This window comes from Tinamus guttatus, unplaced genomic scaffold (assembly GCF_059628265.1).
Source record: "Tinamus guttatus ecotype Peru unplaced genomic scaffold, ASM5962826v1 Tinamus_guttatus_pri_ptg000503l, whole genome shotgun sequence".
In the NCBI taxonomy this organism is placed as follows: Eukaryota; Metazoa; Chordata; class Aves; order Tinamiformes; family Tinamidae; genus Tinamus; species Tinamus guttatus.
Window position 1 is genome coordinate 5,785,385 of NW_028289037.1, and position 16,717 is coordinate 5,802,101.

Consider the following 16,717-nt stretch of genomic DNA (forward strand, 5'->3'; position numbering starts at 1 on the left):
AATACCTGTTTAAAGGGTAAGATATTCCAAGAGCAATTTAGAAAATCCAGAACAAGCATGCAAAAACTACAGGGGCTGGAAACTTTTAAAATTCAGCTAATGAAAACGAGAGCCGCGGGAAGCAGAAGCATTCCTCTGGGCTTCGGAAGGAGTTGCTGGAGAAGGCATTAGCTGAACTCAATCAGTCTGAATGGCTCTTTGTCACTGGGACATCAGCAAACCTTCAACATCCCCAGAGTCATCCTTTCAAAGGCACAAAATGTGCTTTTGAAAGACTGCCTTCTGCCCTGAGAAAAGTCTCCTTTGCAAGGAAGAAAATTACATAAAATTAAATTTAGTCCAATGGATTTCCAGTACTGCCTAGCAAGTTGTTCTAGCTAGATGAGGAAGAAATGCTTAAAAAAAAAAAAAAAAAGACAAAAAAAGACAAAGAAGCATTTGCCAACCAGGAAACTGAAGACAGAGAATCACTAGACCTGCTCTTTTAAAACTTCACCTCTGCAAAGCTCTGTGCACTTCTGCTAAGTTCTCCACCCCACAGAACCTCTCCCGTCCTGCCTCTTTTAACCTGAAAAGACAGCATTTCCCAACATGTTTTCTTTTTAGCAAGCCATCCCACACGGTGGCCAGGTTCCTGCAGTCTTTTCTTCCCATTGATACTAGCTGCCTGCCTCTAGGTAACCTGAGCCGGAGCTCGCAGGTGTTACAGGCCCTTTCCAAGAAGCTTGCATTGCTTTACCTTGTTTACTCTCCCGATGCCTGTTCAGGTGAGAGGGTGTCCGCAGTTACAGTGTGAGCACTACGGTTCCTGCTGCCTATTTATGCACCTTCCCGCACCCCAGCTCCACCCCTGAGCTTTGGATTTGAATATTACTGACAAAGAGACAAATCTTCCAATTTCCTCCTCACCAAAACACAGTTGATTAATTTTGAAATAAAATAACATTACTACTTCCAAGTTGTAACCCATATGTAAAGCTCAGAGATGTTTCTGATGACTTTTTGGACATTTTTAAAAGAGGATTTTTAAATGTTGGCAAAGCTCCAAGTCCAGGTAAGCTTAAATCCAGACTCACGATTTGCCTGAGGAGTGATTTGTCTTTTTTTGATTGGTTGAGAACTGAACCTGTATCCCTGTCCTTGTAGACCTCTAAAAAATAAGATGATGACTCAGAACTCCAGGTGTTAATTAGATACATATTGTACATTACATGAACATTATACAGACATATATGTGCATGTGCACATACAACACTTTATAGGAAAAGTTTCAATGGAACATAATAGCAAGTTTATGAAGATCGTCACTAAAAGCATACTTAGAAGCCATAAAAATTGTCTATGTTCATAAGTTGATATCTAAATAAATTCAAATGTCATGTTTCATTCTGAAGACACTTATTTTAGCTACAATATAGCAATCTACCATTTGGGGTTTCAGATGTGTGTAGTTCAGTGCAACCCTCAGGAAAACTATAGACCATCTTATGTTACTAGAAGGTCATCCCTATTATTGGCACAGAGAGTAGATGGTGCTTTCTAAGAGATCACAGCACTCTTGTCCTGGGTAATGAAATTAAAGGTGCTATGTGTGCCTCATATATCTTGGTGAGACTTAATTCACATCTCCACAAGCAGTGACCACTTAACATTACTCGGTTGGGTGGATAAAATCATAGAATCATAGAATCATAGAATCATAGAATGCTTAGGGTTGGAAGGGACCTCTAGAGATCATCTAGTCCAACCCCCCTGCACACGCAGGGACACCTAGAGCACGTGGCACAGGACTGCGTCCAAGCGGGTTTTGAAGATCTCCAGAGAAGGAGACTCCACAACCTCTCTGGGCAGCCTGTTCCAGTGCTCTGTCACCCTCACTGTTAAGAAATTTTTCCTTAAGTTCCTATGGAATTTTTGATGTTTCGGTTTCCGGCCATTTCCTCTAGTCCTATCAGTGGCCACCACTGAAAAGAGACCTTTTCTTTTTGAAAAACATTGCATTTTTTGATAGCTACTAATGACATTTTTTTTGAATGAATGAATGAATTTCAGAGAAAATGGTGCTTTGGATTACAGCCTTTTAAACCCTTTAAAATAGTAGTTAGGAAAATAAGGAGCAAGATGGTGAAGTCAAGCAACAAATAATTACTGTTCCTTGCAAGTGTGTATTTAGGTGCTTTGCTTAGATTTTTTACTGCAAGTGTTAGAAGGGTGGTATAGTATGGGAATCCAAAGCTTCTGGGGAGGCTCATCATTTTAACTCCCATTTCTGTGTTTCATGTCATGTATAGTGGGGTAACCGAATGAAATAAGAAAGAGATTGCATATAACATTTTGCTCCTATTAGAATACTTCTCCCAGAAGACTCAGATGTATTTTGTCGGGTGTTACATTGTGAATCCAAATCGCTTCCACTCTAAGGCGTTTTTTTTTTTTTGATTTGTTTGTTTGTTTGTTTTTCTAAAACTTATATCAAAAAAAGTTCTCCAAGTCCATGTTCGAAACAACTCTCTGAACAATCAGGTTGCTTCCTTAATCCACCTCAGTGTGGATTTAGGATTCAGCCAATTGGGTATCCGCTTCTGAAATCTTTGTCTTATCTCTGGCAATTCTAAATTATAGTTTGACATATTCTTGCTGACTTGTCAGGGGGCACTTAGTGTATATCTGGTAGTTTTAAAGCCTGTAGCAGAAGTTCTTGTTGCTTTTAAGTTACGTGAAAAGATAATGAATAGGCACACTTTTTGTGAGCTTGTCTAAATATGCGTTCTGAAAACTGAGTCTAAACCTAAACACTTTTTGGCACTTGCCTTATTTATATTCCCCTTCATGATGCTTGTTCAGAATTATTTTCTATCAGAAACTTCTTTTTTTTCATTCTTTTTTTTTTTTCTGATTTTCATGTCTCTTCTGATCACTTTGTTCACTATCATCACAGCTTTGGTGACCAACATTGTTGAAGAGATTTCCTGAAGCATTCAAAGTGTTCAGGTAAATACCTGTTACACTGCTGATGATTTGCCCTGAAGGATGTTTTTTTCCCCAAACATGCTAGCTTAACACCCTCCCCTTTTCCGTTGAATGAATATCTTTATTAATCTGAAGTAACTACAATTTCTTGGTAGTATTTTTCCAATTGGATAGAAGAAGAGATACCAGGATTCAATATATTTATAGGTATATGACCTTTTGAAGATTACTTCCAAAAAATGCTTCTGTAGAAAATACACCAATCTGACAGGTTTTTGATATCTATGAAGGCAGTTTCCCACTTGCATTTGGATGTATATAATACAAATCACCATCACTAGGTGTAAATTGACAAGCTGGAATGTGAGCATGGAATGTCCTTTAAATAGCTTCAGCTAAAAGTTGGAGTTTATCATGTAACTGGTTCATATGTTATACTCTGTTTTGTGTTGTGAAGTACTGGAATATGCTGGAAGCAATTGCTGAATGGCATGTTTCCAAATCAGCAAGTCGTTTGAACAGCCACAGTAAATGTACCTGTTCTTGTGTCGTTCGGAGCACTTTTTCATAATGGAAACTACCATGATCTATTGCACCAAGGACAGTCAAGGTTTTCAGCACATGTGGTTGCTGTACTTGAATTCAGTAAGAGAAAGCCTGATCCTGACAACTATTAAAGTTAGTTTTCTAATGCTTCATTCAGTCTCAACCTCAGGCATTGGCAATGGAGAGGCATTGAGTGAATGAAGAGTTATTTCTTTGAGGAGAGGGGTATAGAAGCTGTGGGTGCATCACAGCCTAGAGGGTTCTTCTCTAGAGAGAAAACCTACCCAGTTGTCTTACCTGAGCAAGTTGTCTGTGACTGGAAAGGCTTCAAGAAAAACTCTTGTACTTAATTTTATGTAAATTTAATTAACAAAACAAGAAGCTCTGTTTAGAAACAGAAAAACTTCTGTACCCAGGGATTAGTCAATGACATCTCCCCATCTAAGCATATTGATGTTCAAATCTGTAAGCAAAAATCTGTTATTTTTAACTTGTTTAGTTAATCTTAGTCTAGGAACTCCCTGTTTTCCTTATGTTCTACCCCCAAAATCAGAAGATTTTGGTTTCTAGATAATATCAGTGACTTGTACTTTTTTTCTGGAATATGCTCAGGGTCAAAACCTGGCTACAAGATGATTTCAGAGAAGAAACAATATCTCCTGCAACTGATAGAAGCCATTATGTGCTTCACTTCTCTAAAGGTGGCTGGCAAGACACCACTGTCGCAACCAATACAGATAAAAGAAAACACATGATGTCAACCCTGACTCCCAGAATTGGTCCCTGAGTAACACAGAAGAGTATTCTTCATATTCATAACATCTTACCTTGGATGTTTACACAAATAAAGGGTTTACACAAAAAAGTAAATATGTCTAGAAGTATTCTGGGAGCACTATGCAACTAGCACAAGTCCTTTTTCAGCCCAAGTCTTAAGGATGACTCTTGCTCGTAGCAATATCGCACTGTGAATGTTGTTTTTGTTTTCAGGCCAGTATCATAATCATCATCACATCTTTAATGAAGCTTATTTGTTCTGTAAATTTCCTCTCTGTTGTTAATGCTGTTAGACTTTTTCTTCAAGCAACATGATCTCTGGAAGTAGTGGCACGTCCTGGCCATATGACGTGCTCCATGGCATCAGACATCTCCCAAATTCCTGATGTTGTCTTGGCTTCTGTATTTGCCACAGAGTATGCAGTTGCAATGCTCACAGATCGCGCCTTTTGGATGGACTCCAGCTTCACTGTTTCCTGCAGTAGGTCTCTCAGTTTTCCACCATGTCCCCCCTGTACCCAGGCTAAACTCACCATGTCCCCCCTGTATCCAGGCTAAACTGTCCAATTTAGCCAACAAAGTACCTAGGAGGGATAATTTGCTGCAGGCTGTAACAGATGGACAACTGCAAGGAGTAACTGATACAGCAGATTATTGTGCTGCAAGCACAGCCTTGTGAAGTTCAACAAGGAGAAGTGCAAAGTCCTGCATCTGGGCCGAATGGCTTTGCAGAAGAGGATGTGAGGGTCCTGGTGGACAACAAGTTAACCATGAGGCAGCAATGAGGCCTTGTGGCCAAGAAGGCCATTGGGATCCTGACCTGCATTCGGAGGAGTGCTGCCAGCAGGTTGAGGGAGGGGGATCTTCCCCCTCTGCGCAGCTCTGGTGAGGCCTCACCTGGAGTATTGGGTGCAGTTCTGGGCTCCGCAGTGGAGCTTCTGGAGAGGGTGCAGCGTAGGGCCACAAAGATGATTAACAGACTGGAGCATTTATCATATGAGGAAAGACTAAGCGAGCTAGGCCTGTTTAGCCTGGAGAAGAGAAGATTGAGAGGGGATCTCATCAACATGTAAAAATACCTGAGGGGAGAATGTAAAGAGGATGGCACCAAACTCTTCCTGGTGGTGGTCAGTGACAGGACAAGGGGTAATGGGTAAAAATTAAAACACAGGAAGTTCCATGTCCTTGTGAGGAAGAACTTCTTTACTGTGAGGGTGACAGAGCCCTGGAACAGACTGCCCAGAGAGGTTGTGAAGTCTCCTTCTCTAGAGATCTTCAAAACCTGCCTGGATGCCACCCTGTGCCCCTTGCTCCTCTAGGTGTCCCTGCTTGAGTAGGGCAGTTGGACTAGATGACCTCTAGAGGCCCCTTCCAACCTCAACCCTTCTGTGATTCTGTGATTCTCATAGCAAAAATCGACCACTTCCTGGCCTGCACTAGACAGAAAATTTCCAGCAGGTTGAGGGAAGTGATCCTTCCCCTCTACTTAGCACTGGTTAGACACATGTGGAGTACTGTGGCCAGTGTTTCGGTCCTCATATAAAAGATGCATGAGTCTAGTGAAGGGCTGTGAAGATGACAGAGGGCAGGAGCATCCATGATATGAGAAGAGGGTGAGAGAGCTGGGATTATTCAGACTGGGAAAGACAAGGCTCATGGGGATCTTATCATTGATATTTTACTGCTTATGGGGCTTATGAGGCACTAAAGAAGACAGAGTCAGAATCTTCTCAGTGATGGCCAATGAGCACAAATTGAAATACATGAAATTCTATTGAAATATAAGAAAGAATTTTTCCTGAGGTCATCGTGGTCAAGCACAGGAACAGGTTGCTGGGGAGCTTATGGAGTCTCCGTTCTTGGAGCTATTCAAATCTTGACTGGACATAGTCTTGAGTGAACTGCTCTCACTGACCCTACTCTGGCTGGGCTATCTCTAGGGTCCCTCCTAACCTCAACTATTGTATGATTCTATGCAAGTATATATGAAGCATGTAAGGAAAAAGATTAAGTAGTATAAAGATGAACTTATAATGGACCCAGACATATCCCACCCTCAGCTGCAGTTGATCTATGTCCATATAAAAGTTAAATTAGTTGAAAAATGTCATATGGTGTTTACAGATTGGAATATTATGGCTCAAACATAATGGTTATTACCTTCTGCCCATGAGATGCTTAGGTTTCACCACTGTGTGGGTCATCCCACTGTTCAAATACAATTGTACTATCCCTACCAGAATAGGTAGCTGGCTAATTAGACATAAGGACACGTGTACTAAAGTCCTGTTAACAGCTATGGCCTGGAAACAGCAAGCACACTCCCTCAGGTGGTGACACTAAATAAGCAGTATCAGTCACAGAGACCTGATAGCAGACTGGGTGTTACTGCTCTCAAACTGGCCACATTCCAGTTTGTGTTGTTACAATAATGACGTTCCATCTTTACATTCAGATACAGTGAAAAACTTTCTTTCTGCTCCTTTAAAATGGATTTTTTTTAAGCTAGCAAAAGAAACACAATTTTAAGTCTTGTAATTACTTAGTTTACAAGAGATATGTTTGAACAGTGCTTAGTCTTGCTATATAGAAGTTGGGACAAAGCCCTCACATTCATAGAGCAACCAACATTTGTTTTTCCTCCCTCCCATGAGGTCATTCCAGCAGCTGAGAATGCAGAGAACAGCAGAGACTTAGGCAATGTGGCCTTCTGCATCCAGCTGCTCCACTGTAGCGCTCTCTGTCATTTGGAGATATTCTGGGGTATAGGGAATTCACAAGTTGTCAAATCACTGGTGTTCTGCCTGCTGTATGCACATAAAATTGAGTGGGAAAGATGGAGATCTGAGAGTGATCTGAAAGTAGAGCATTTACAACCTCATGAAGAGTCATATGTATGTAAAATTATACGTACTTGAGTTGTTATATCAATGGTCCTTTGCGAGCTGCTTGTCTTTTAGTATGTGTAACAGAAAAAGATGAAATAAGGTATCACTTCTTGTCTTGGTGAAAGATACAAAGCTCCTTTGGATTAGCTAAATTATAAACTCTGGCAGGTTGGGGCTTTGGTTCCTATATTCCTGTTTCACGTAGCTGCTGAGACCATGGAGGCGAGCGGACAGCTAGTGCTGGGGCTGCCCTTGAGCCCGCTGTGCTCAGCAGGGGTTACCTGGGGGAAACAACTGTGAGGCCAATCAGTAGCTCCTAACTGCTTTCTAGAAGGAATGAGAGATAGCAGCAGCACAAGGGGAAGGGGAAAACTGTCCATGCATGTGTGGCCTTTGCTTTGCACGTGAAGAGCCCAGGTGGTGCAGTGTTTGCTGCGCTGGCTAACAGTGCCAAGATCTGAGTTACTAGTCCAGAGAAATGCCAAATATCTCGCTAAAAATGAAACAAACAAAGTGAAGATAATGAATGATTCATGTCAGGTTCCTGAAGAGAATCAGAAAATCTGGACTCTACTTGTCAGTGGTGCATGATTAAATGGATGCCACGTGCTTGGGCCAACGGAGCGCTGGCGTGGCAGCCAGTCATGGGCTGTTAGCTGCTTCTCCTCCCACTGGGCTGCCTGTGAGCATAGGTTACCTCATCTGTAAACTGAAAATGATGAAAATTCCTATCACTGTAAGGTCATGTGAGGGCAGTAGCTTTTCCCTATCTCAAATGATGCTCAAATGAGAACCTGTGAATGCTTTGGAGGCTCCTCTATCAGTCCTTGCTCTCTCTATTTTCCCTTTAAGGACATAGAGGAAGAGGCAGAAGTATCATCTACTTGCCTTAAATTACTTGCGGGTTTGGGTGAGCTTGATGTGGCTGTTATGAATACTCTCACACATGTGTACATGAGAAGCTGTGCTCTGTTGTTGAGAGTCATGGCTTTGGACATGACCTCCTATGAAATGTTCCTCTTCTCTGCATCCTCCTTTGGAAGACAGTGGATTGAATTAATGAGGCTTTCACTGTAGTTTTATTAAAGGCATTCATTACAGTCTTGTTTCTTCCTCCCATAGACCAATAACCTTATGGCACCTTGCAAGCTTCCTGGTTGATGTGAGTTATATCAGTGTTTAGCATGTTTGTCTTTCTTTGTCTTTTATGCAGGTGTGATGCAGGGCCAGTCCCACTTTCTGCTCTTACTGCCCTGACTCAGCCCAAAAAATAAATAATTAACACTCATATAACTGATTAATTAAAGCAGAGTCATTACTAGAGGCTAAGAACTGATGTGCACAGCAGCAAGCTGCATCTTGGTTGATGCTGCTATGTCAATGAAGCTTAAGCATGAATGCACCATAATAATAGAAATTTTCAGGCTGTCTCTCTGAGATAGTCAGATAGGTTTAGAAATAAAACTAACTCAATTCTTCTGTTAAAAACAGGAACACAAGAATATCAAGCTCCTTGTGCAAGTAGTTCTACCTTTTAGCTGTTTCAGTGGATTCTGTATTTGTAGGAATCTCTGGGAGCTGCAGTGTTGTTTGAATTGGTATGAGGTTGGACTGCTAGGGCCCATGCTATAAACTTGTGTCTTGTGCTGTGTAAGTTGTGCAGTGCTCCAGTGCTGTCTGTGGGACCGCTTACTGCACAGGCCATTTGGTCAGCAGAACAAGGATCTGGAGCACTCACAGGCTTTTTAGTACCTTATGAATCTGGAAATGAAGAATAAATGCTTTAACTTAACAGATCTTCTCCAGATAAGTGGCATGTTCCTTGGACAACTAAAGATGCTTAAATATGTTCATTTAGGCAGAGAAGTGTTAGACTCCTAACAGTCTAGGGAAAGTGAAACTGCTACTTTGTGTTGGCACTTCACTTAAATTGAAGAAAAGAAATATTCCGTTGTATGGAATTTGTATGGCTTGTATTGTATGGTTTGTATTGTATGATTCTTATTGCATGATTTTAAAATTTTCTTCCTGTCACCAGTGTTTTTCTTATACAGGCGAAAGTTTCCTCTTGCTCTGCAGCCCCTCTGCAAATGAAAGTTTTGTGAGGACTTTTCCATTAAAATCTGAGTTTTGCCTTCCTGGGCGCACCCCACGTTGCAAGTTCTCTGAGCCTGAGAACATCTGTTTTTTACAGGTCAGCTGTTACTGAGGGAATTTTGAACTGAACGCCTCCTGTGTCTTTTTCTGACTTCATCAGTTGGTCTAATAAAATAATTCACCTCTCTCTAAGAACTGTTTTATAGAACTCTTTCTTGATAAAATACTTAAGTTTGAAACAGAGGCACATCACGAGAAGAGCTGAATTTTGTAAAAACACGTGGCATGAAGATGCTGCCCTCCTCATTTCACTGTTCCACTGACTTCTGCTCTGGTCTGGCAAGCAGGGCTCCCTAGCTGCAGCAGCCCTGGGTGTTGGCTGCCTGCTCTTTAGCACCATGGCAATTCAGGAGTGGCTTTGTTTAATTAATAATCAAAATACTCGCTGCCTTTATTAAGAAAGGGAATGGGCAGTGGCAACTGGTTGCAGTAAGCGCTGTGGGAAACAAATGGCAAAGACTTTTTGTCTGACCATGAAGGACAATATACTCCTCTTCCCTCTTGGGTATTTTATGCTGGATAGGATTTCATTCTGAAGGTACTGACCAGGGCATCCTAATGCAGGAATGCAGTTCTTGGTTAACGAAATTGAGACAGCTAAAAAAGTTAATGCTGGGTTTATTGGGCTGGTTACACAATAGCTCGCGGCTAAACAATACAAAGAATGTTACTGCACTTTTCCCTAACAGGAAGTGGATTGGATATAAAACTAAACACAATAGAAGTCCCACCCCAGAATTTCTCTCTCTATATATCAGAAATAATTATCTATATATATCAGCCACCATTTTAAGAGTTGTTCTCCAATTCATGCCAAGTCCATGTTAAAGATACTAGTGAGAAGCTAATTTCATATCTTTCCCCATATACTGCAGTGTCCCTATCGATATTTTGGAAAATTCATGCTATATTTGGAGGCTGTAGGAACAGCACTAGTTTCTTGTTTTAGTAAGGATATACTTTCACCTCTTTCTCCCTATCCCCATGGCTTCTGTACCATGTTGATCTTCAAAAAAGAGTCAGGCAGAGTTGATTCCTTATATTTTGTTCATTCATTTTCCTTTTAAACTTTCTTTTCAAACTTTTACAGAGAGAACTGGAATTTTAAACTATTTGCTGTCAGTTAAAGCAATATGACATCTTTTAAAAGCTATTGTTGGAAAACCTGACGGCATTTCCAAGACTTACATCGCATTCTAGAGCCACACTCTGAAGCAAAATGTTTTTGTACCTAATACTGCAGCACCTGAAGAAAGAATAGGATTTTTCTTGCATCTCAAAGTCCGTCATTTTGAAAAAAAAAAACTTGTTTTCATTTTTGTTGAATGAATAGTGAGGATTTCAAAATTTATTATGCAAAAGAAAAATAAAAATATTTTAGAGAAAATTTACTTTTGCTTCTTTTCCCTTCCCGAAATGAAGCTGTGTTGCAGAGAACTGGGTGTGCTGCTTCTGACTGGTGCACATTCATGGCAGTGTGAAGAATAAGGGAAAGCACAAAGCAGTCGTGAACTCAGCACATTACAAAGGGTGTGACGAGGTGGCAGGCTGGTGAGATGAAATAGGTTAAGTCATAGGAAAATGGTAGGAAAAATGTGGCACAACAGAGAATAAGCAGGTTTTCTACAGGGGTCTCCCATGTTTGGTAGAAAATGGATTTTGAAAATTTGCCTGGCCATGTAAATGTGAAAAATGAGCTGCTACTTCAAGTGCAAAGAGGCTTTGGAAAATGGTGGTAAACATAACAGCAAAAAACTCAAGTTTTTTAAGCTGAGATTCTTTCAAACTGGAACTCTGTCATTGAAATCTGAGACATTTTGGGTTCCGCACTCGGGTCCAGATCTATATATATATAAAAACCGGATATGCTGGCAGATGAGTCCTGCAACTACCTTCCTCTTAATTCCTGTTTTCGGATCACTTGCAAGCTAATTGGATAGAGTTTCTCCGAGTGAGCTGTAGCCTGCCGTGTATTTCAGCTGCATTTAATGACTAATCTCCTTCCAATCTATATGTGTTTAATCAGGATGTGAGCTAGGTCAGATAACATGGCTGCTGAGAATGTTGCTCTACCTGCAGCTTAGTTCTTTATGCAACAGCAAATCAGTTCAGAATTCCTGCCTTGTGAGGCCATTTCAAAACCCCGGTCAGGGCAGTCTTTTATGAAGGGAGAGCATATGTGTCACTTTGTGAGTGGTTGTCTTCCTCTTTCCTGCTGCCTTCATGGTTTTCAAGACCAGTTAAGGCTACAGGATACCTATGCTATATTTATCCATAATGGCTTCCGTTTCTCAAGCTGCTGCTAATTAAAGTTTCCTAATTAAAGAACTTCGTCTTGAATTAAGCAATTATTTATAGGTTGGTTAGATTTAAATAATTTGTCCTAAATCTTAGTTGTGTCCTAAATTTGATCACTCTATATGACTGCTTTTTCAATCCTGTTATCTTTCCTGTTTCTAATAAAGGCAAGTCTTAGGGTATCATTAACACTTGCTCTACTAATCTCAAATTGCTATGTCTGTCTATCAAATCCCCCCCCCCCTTTTTTTTTTAACATCTATCCCTGTGTGATTATATACATGCAGAATCTGGAGAAAATAAGGGTCTTGCTGAGGCAGTGGCACAGCAGACCTCTCTTTCAACTAATGTTTGGGAACAGGAAACAATTTCTTCTTTTCAGAGTTTTTTCAAACTTTTGATACCCACAAAGGTCATTAGTTGATGTTGCAGGATTGAGAAGCCTCATGAACTTTATTGTAATTTTAAGAGTGACATCAACACTATTTATCTGGGGTCTTTTATTGTAATCTGCAGTTTAGCACTGCATTTAGCACTAACAGCAGACAGCGTTGCTTACTTCTAAGTGTACATACAGTCTGAGGCTGGAATAACTTTATCTGCTGCCATTGGGCTTTTACTATGAATGATTCTGGAAGACAGTCACGTTTAAGTCCTGACATTCAGGCTCCATTTCATTAGACTCAAAGCATTGCTTTGTATTCCACGTATTATATGCTTTTCTTAATTTCTATCAGCTCAAATCCCCAGGGTGTACATTCCCATCATCAGAATAAAAATAAAACAAAAAACAACCAAAAGGGGGGAAAAAACCCTAAAAACTGCCAGGGAGCATTACTTCAGAAAGCAAAGGTCCATGGATGTAGCTTTTGGAGGGGCTGGCCCAGACCCCAGTGCCTGCTCTCCCATGGGTGAAAGGAGAAGTCATAGCCGTCGACAGGGACTGCCTGAGCGCGTCTGCCCCTGTGCCCTCCTCAGCAGGTGACAGGCGCTGCGGTCACAGGGCCGGGTTCGGGTCTGCGCAGCAGCCGGTGCTGTGTGTGAGATCGCTGGCGCTCCAGCAGCGCGGAGGGCAGGGGTTAATCTCCACCAGCCCAGGGCCCAGCAATGCTCTGCTGCCTGCTGTAATTACAGCCCTGCTGCGAGCGGCCCAGCTGCCAGAGTGAGGGAGCAAACAACTGTGCAAACTGCTGCTGCGGGGCTTTGGGGGAAATCTAGGCAGCTTTCCCAAACAATAGCCCGTTCAACAAAGTCCCTAAATACCCCCACATGAAGGAACAGCTGCCATTCTGCCCCCCACCCCCTTTCTTTTGCCTGCACAATAATCTTCTGCATTCTCCCCATCTCCCCCTTCATAGCTCAGGGGGGGAGCACAAGGAACAGCGTATTCCATCAAGTAAAATGGCAGGGAACAGTTCTTGAATACTTAATCACTGATATCATACTGTTTGCATACTCTTTTTGCATTGTAAAGACTCAGAGAGACCTTTGATCCCTAAACTGGTGCTGTGAAGTTTGCTGCTCAGGGTGAGGCCCTGCTGTGCACTTCACAAAGTTAGTGTAGAGGTGGGAGAGAATTAGAGGACAACTACTCTTACTTGGGCTGCTTTGGGCAAACTGGGAAGACCAGTGTACTTGGGGAATGGATCTTGAAACTCCTGCATCCACTCGGCTTCTGCAGGAGGAAGGACATCACTGAGCAGGCGCTGCGGCAGTGTAATTCAGAGCTTGCCTGCGTGGGTGCTGTAAAACACAGGAGCAGCGTATGGGCCCTGTGGCTGTGATTTGTGTGCTATGCAAAATAACACAACCTTGATGAAGCACAGGAATCATCACGAAGCGTAGAGGGAATAAAAATGCTTTGTGTGCTGAAAAAGGGGGTGTGATGGTCACCAAGAGCCTTTCTGGCCACTTCTGCACTGACTGTAATTCTGCACCTGGGAGAAGAGGGGAAGAATCAGTGCTGCAATGCACATGCTCAATGTGAACTTACTGTAGCATAGGACAGGACACCACTCGCTCACAAAACCTCTGACAAGCCTTTTGGTAACAGGTGCAATCAGGCTCAGCAAACCAACATCTTTGGCACTACTTGCTACACAGGTATAGACCACATAGAGGAAACAGCGGATGAACACGGGTCTTGTATTGTGGTCGTTTACAGCTTGTGATCAGTTTTCTTCCAGGTCCTCTATCTTTGGTTGAGTAGGATAAGACTACACATTACAAATTCTTTCTCTCTTTTTTTCTTTTCTTTTTTTCTTTTTTTTTTGTATGCCGATCAGCATGATGACTTTCCTTTCCCCAGCCAACCACTGGTGGTTGACTCCACACTCGTTTTTAAGAGGTTTAGTTTCTGTCTTGATTCTGGGTTGTATCTAGTCGGATACACTTCAAGCTTACTGAGGGGATTTTCCTCGTGCATAGCTTCTTCATTATTCCTCTGCTGTTTTTTGGATCCAATCTTACCTTTGACATTGCTTTATTTCTTGTTCTTTTTCCCTTAAATCAAAGGAGGATATGAATATTGTGCAGTCAGGCAAGATGGCAGTGAGCAGGTGAATTGAGATGCATGTGGTCTCTTAAAAAAAATCCACTCCCATATTCCTTAAAAACTGATAATTTGCAGTAAATCAATCAAACTAATTTACTAAATACTTCATCATATTCATTGATATAGACAGCAACTCTTGCTGTCTCAACCAAAGAAAGAGATAGAAAAGAAGTCTGGATTTTAGTTACTTGTGTTTTATATGGATTTAACAAAGCAATCAAGAAAAAAAAAGAAAATATAGAGAAAAAAAAGAGAATGTATTTTTTCAAGCTTAACTTGAGGTATAGTGTGGCTAATCCCTTTGATTCTACATAATGCTCTCCTCTGTACTGCAGAGCAGTGTGCTTTGACATATCTCAGGAATTCACATGGCTTCCAAAACAAAATGATGAAAAGCCATCCTGAAGCTTTCAGGATAACCTCCCACTTCAGTAAGCAGGGAGGTAGTTATTGTTGTCATCTTTTGGTACGTAGGCAATACAATACAGGGGATGTTTTTAGTAAGTGCTGTTTCCTATCCACTGTTAGGCTTGTTTTGTTGTCATTGGCCCCAAACGTGCTTGGCAACTTGCCATGTTTCTTCTAGCATGTGGCTTTCTAGACTTCTTGTAAACCTAGATGTAAGAAAGCAGATATCAGTGACATTATTTAACTAGCTACCCAGTGTCTAGAATGTGTTGGTGTCTGTTACAAACATCTCAAAATACTGCAGACTCTTTAAATCTAGCACTATCTTTATGATAATATATGGATATACAATATAGGTAGTGACATGACCTTTGAGCAAGGGACTGATAGTATCCATACTTTCCAGTAGGATACTCAATTAGATTGAAAATATTTTTGACTACTGTTTATGTATATTGATTTGCATTTAAAACCCAAGTTAGAAAAGAGTAGGTGCTGAATTAAGTGCAGAATTCTATTTTCTACCTGTTCTTTTCTAACACCCTGGCTTCAACTGTGTAAGCTGTCCTTTTCTGTTAAATAAACTGATCTCTATCTGCTGTTCTATTCTAGTTGCATAAAGCCTAGCTTGTAAAGGAGCCAAGTCTGAACATCTTTTGTATTCATTGCATGGTAATCACCTTGGTAACTGCTTGGATAATTAAAATATTTTGTTCCTGTGAGAGATGCATAAAGTAGTAATTAAAATTAATGGCTTCAAGAAGGATGCTTCCTTTCTATATCAGGCTTTTTATAAATAAGGATTATAATCACCTATACAATTCAACACCTATACAATTCAATTCAATTTTTTTTTGCAGTTTTATTCACACAGAAAAAAGATTATGTCCTTTTTAAGGTTTAGTAATTAAACACACTACCCTCCACTGCAAGATATGCAGCATGTAAGTGCCTGAACAACATTAAAACACTTGTTGTGCAGAGAAGTCACTGAGGCTCACGTGATGGTTTTCCTGCTGTTTGTGTACACTCAACTTCAGGTACAAACAGGGACTTCTATGCATGAGCATCTGTCCACTTAGGCACTTTAAGCTAATACTTATGTTGGCTTTAGACTAATGCTACTAACATAAGAGAAGAAAACTTCCAAGAAATCCTTCAAGCCTCAGCTGGTGACTACCCACACACTGAAGACCAAAGCTTCGCTCTATAGCAGTCACTGTTCTCTAAGAAGATTTTAGCTACATATGCAATAGAAAGATACTTAATGTCACCAGTCCCTTAAGCAAGGCCCCTCCCTGGACTTGCTCTAATATATCCAATACCCAGTATTGGACACAACACCCCAGTGCTGAGGAGAGGACAGGGATCACCTCCCTTGAACTACTGAGAATGCTCTACCTAATGCAACACAGGAGGTTGTTGAGTTTCTTTGCCATGAGGACACATTGTTTAAGCTGTCCCATGTTTAAGCTGTTGTCCAGCAGGACCTCCACATCATTCTGTGAAAAGCTGCTTTCCAGCCAATTGGACCTCAGCCTGTACTGGTGCCTGGGATAATCTACCCCCAGGTGAAGGACTGCACTTTTCTTTCCTGAATTTCATGACATTCCTTGCTGCCCATTTCTCAAGCTTATCGAGGTGCCTGGATGGCAGCACAGCCCTCTGGTGTATCAGCAACTCCTTCCAGTTCTGTATGATCTGAGAACTTTCTGAGGGTTCAGCCTCTCACATCATCCCAGTCATTCATGAAGACGTTGGAACAATATTGGTCCCCAGTACTGCCCCCTGAGGTACACCTTCTGACGAGCCTCTAGCTGGGCTCCATGTCACTAACCACAACCCTTTGTGCCAGGAAAATTGTTGAAAGTCTTGCTAAAGTCAAACTGAGCAGCACTCTGAGCTCTCCCCCATCTAGTGACCCCGTCATTTTGTTGTAGAAGGCAGAGCTCCCTGCAGACCTCTCCCGTGCAGCAGGCAGCTTCCCTCCTTGCTGCTCTGGGCTACATTTTCTAAGAGCCTGTGCCCAGCCACGGCAGCACCCTGGTCGTGTGAGCTATCCCATTGCCACTCTGCAGTCCCCGTGAGATCTCTAATACCTCCTGACACCCCCAGTTTC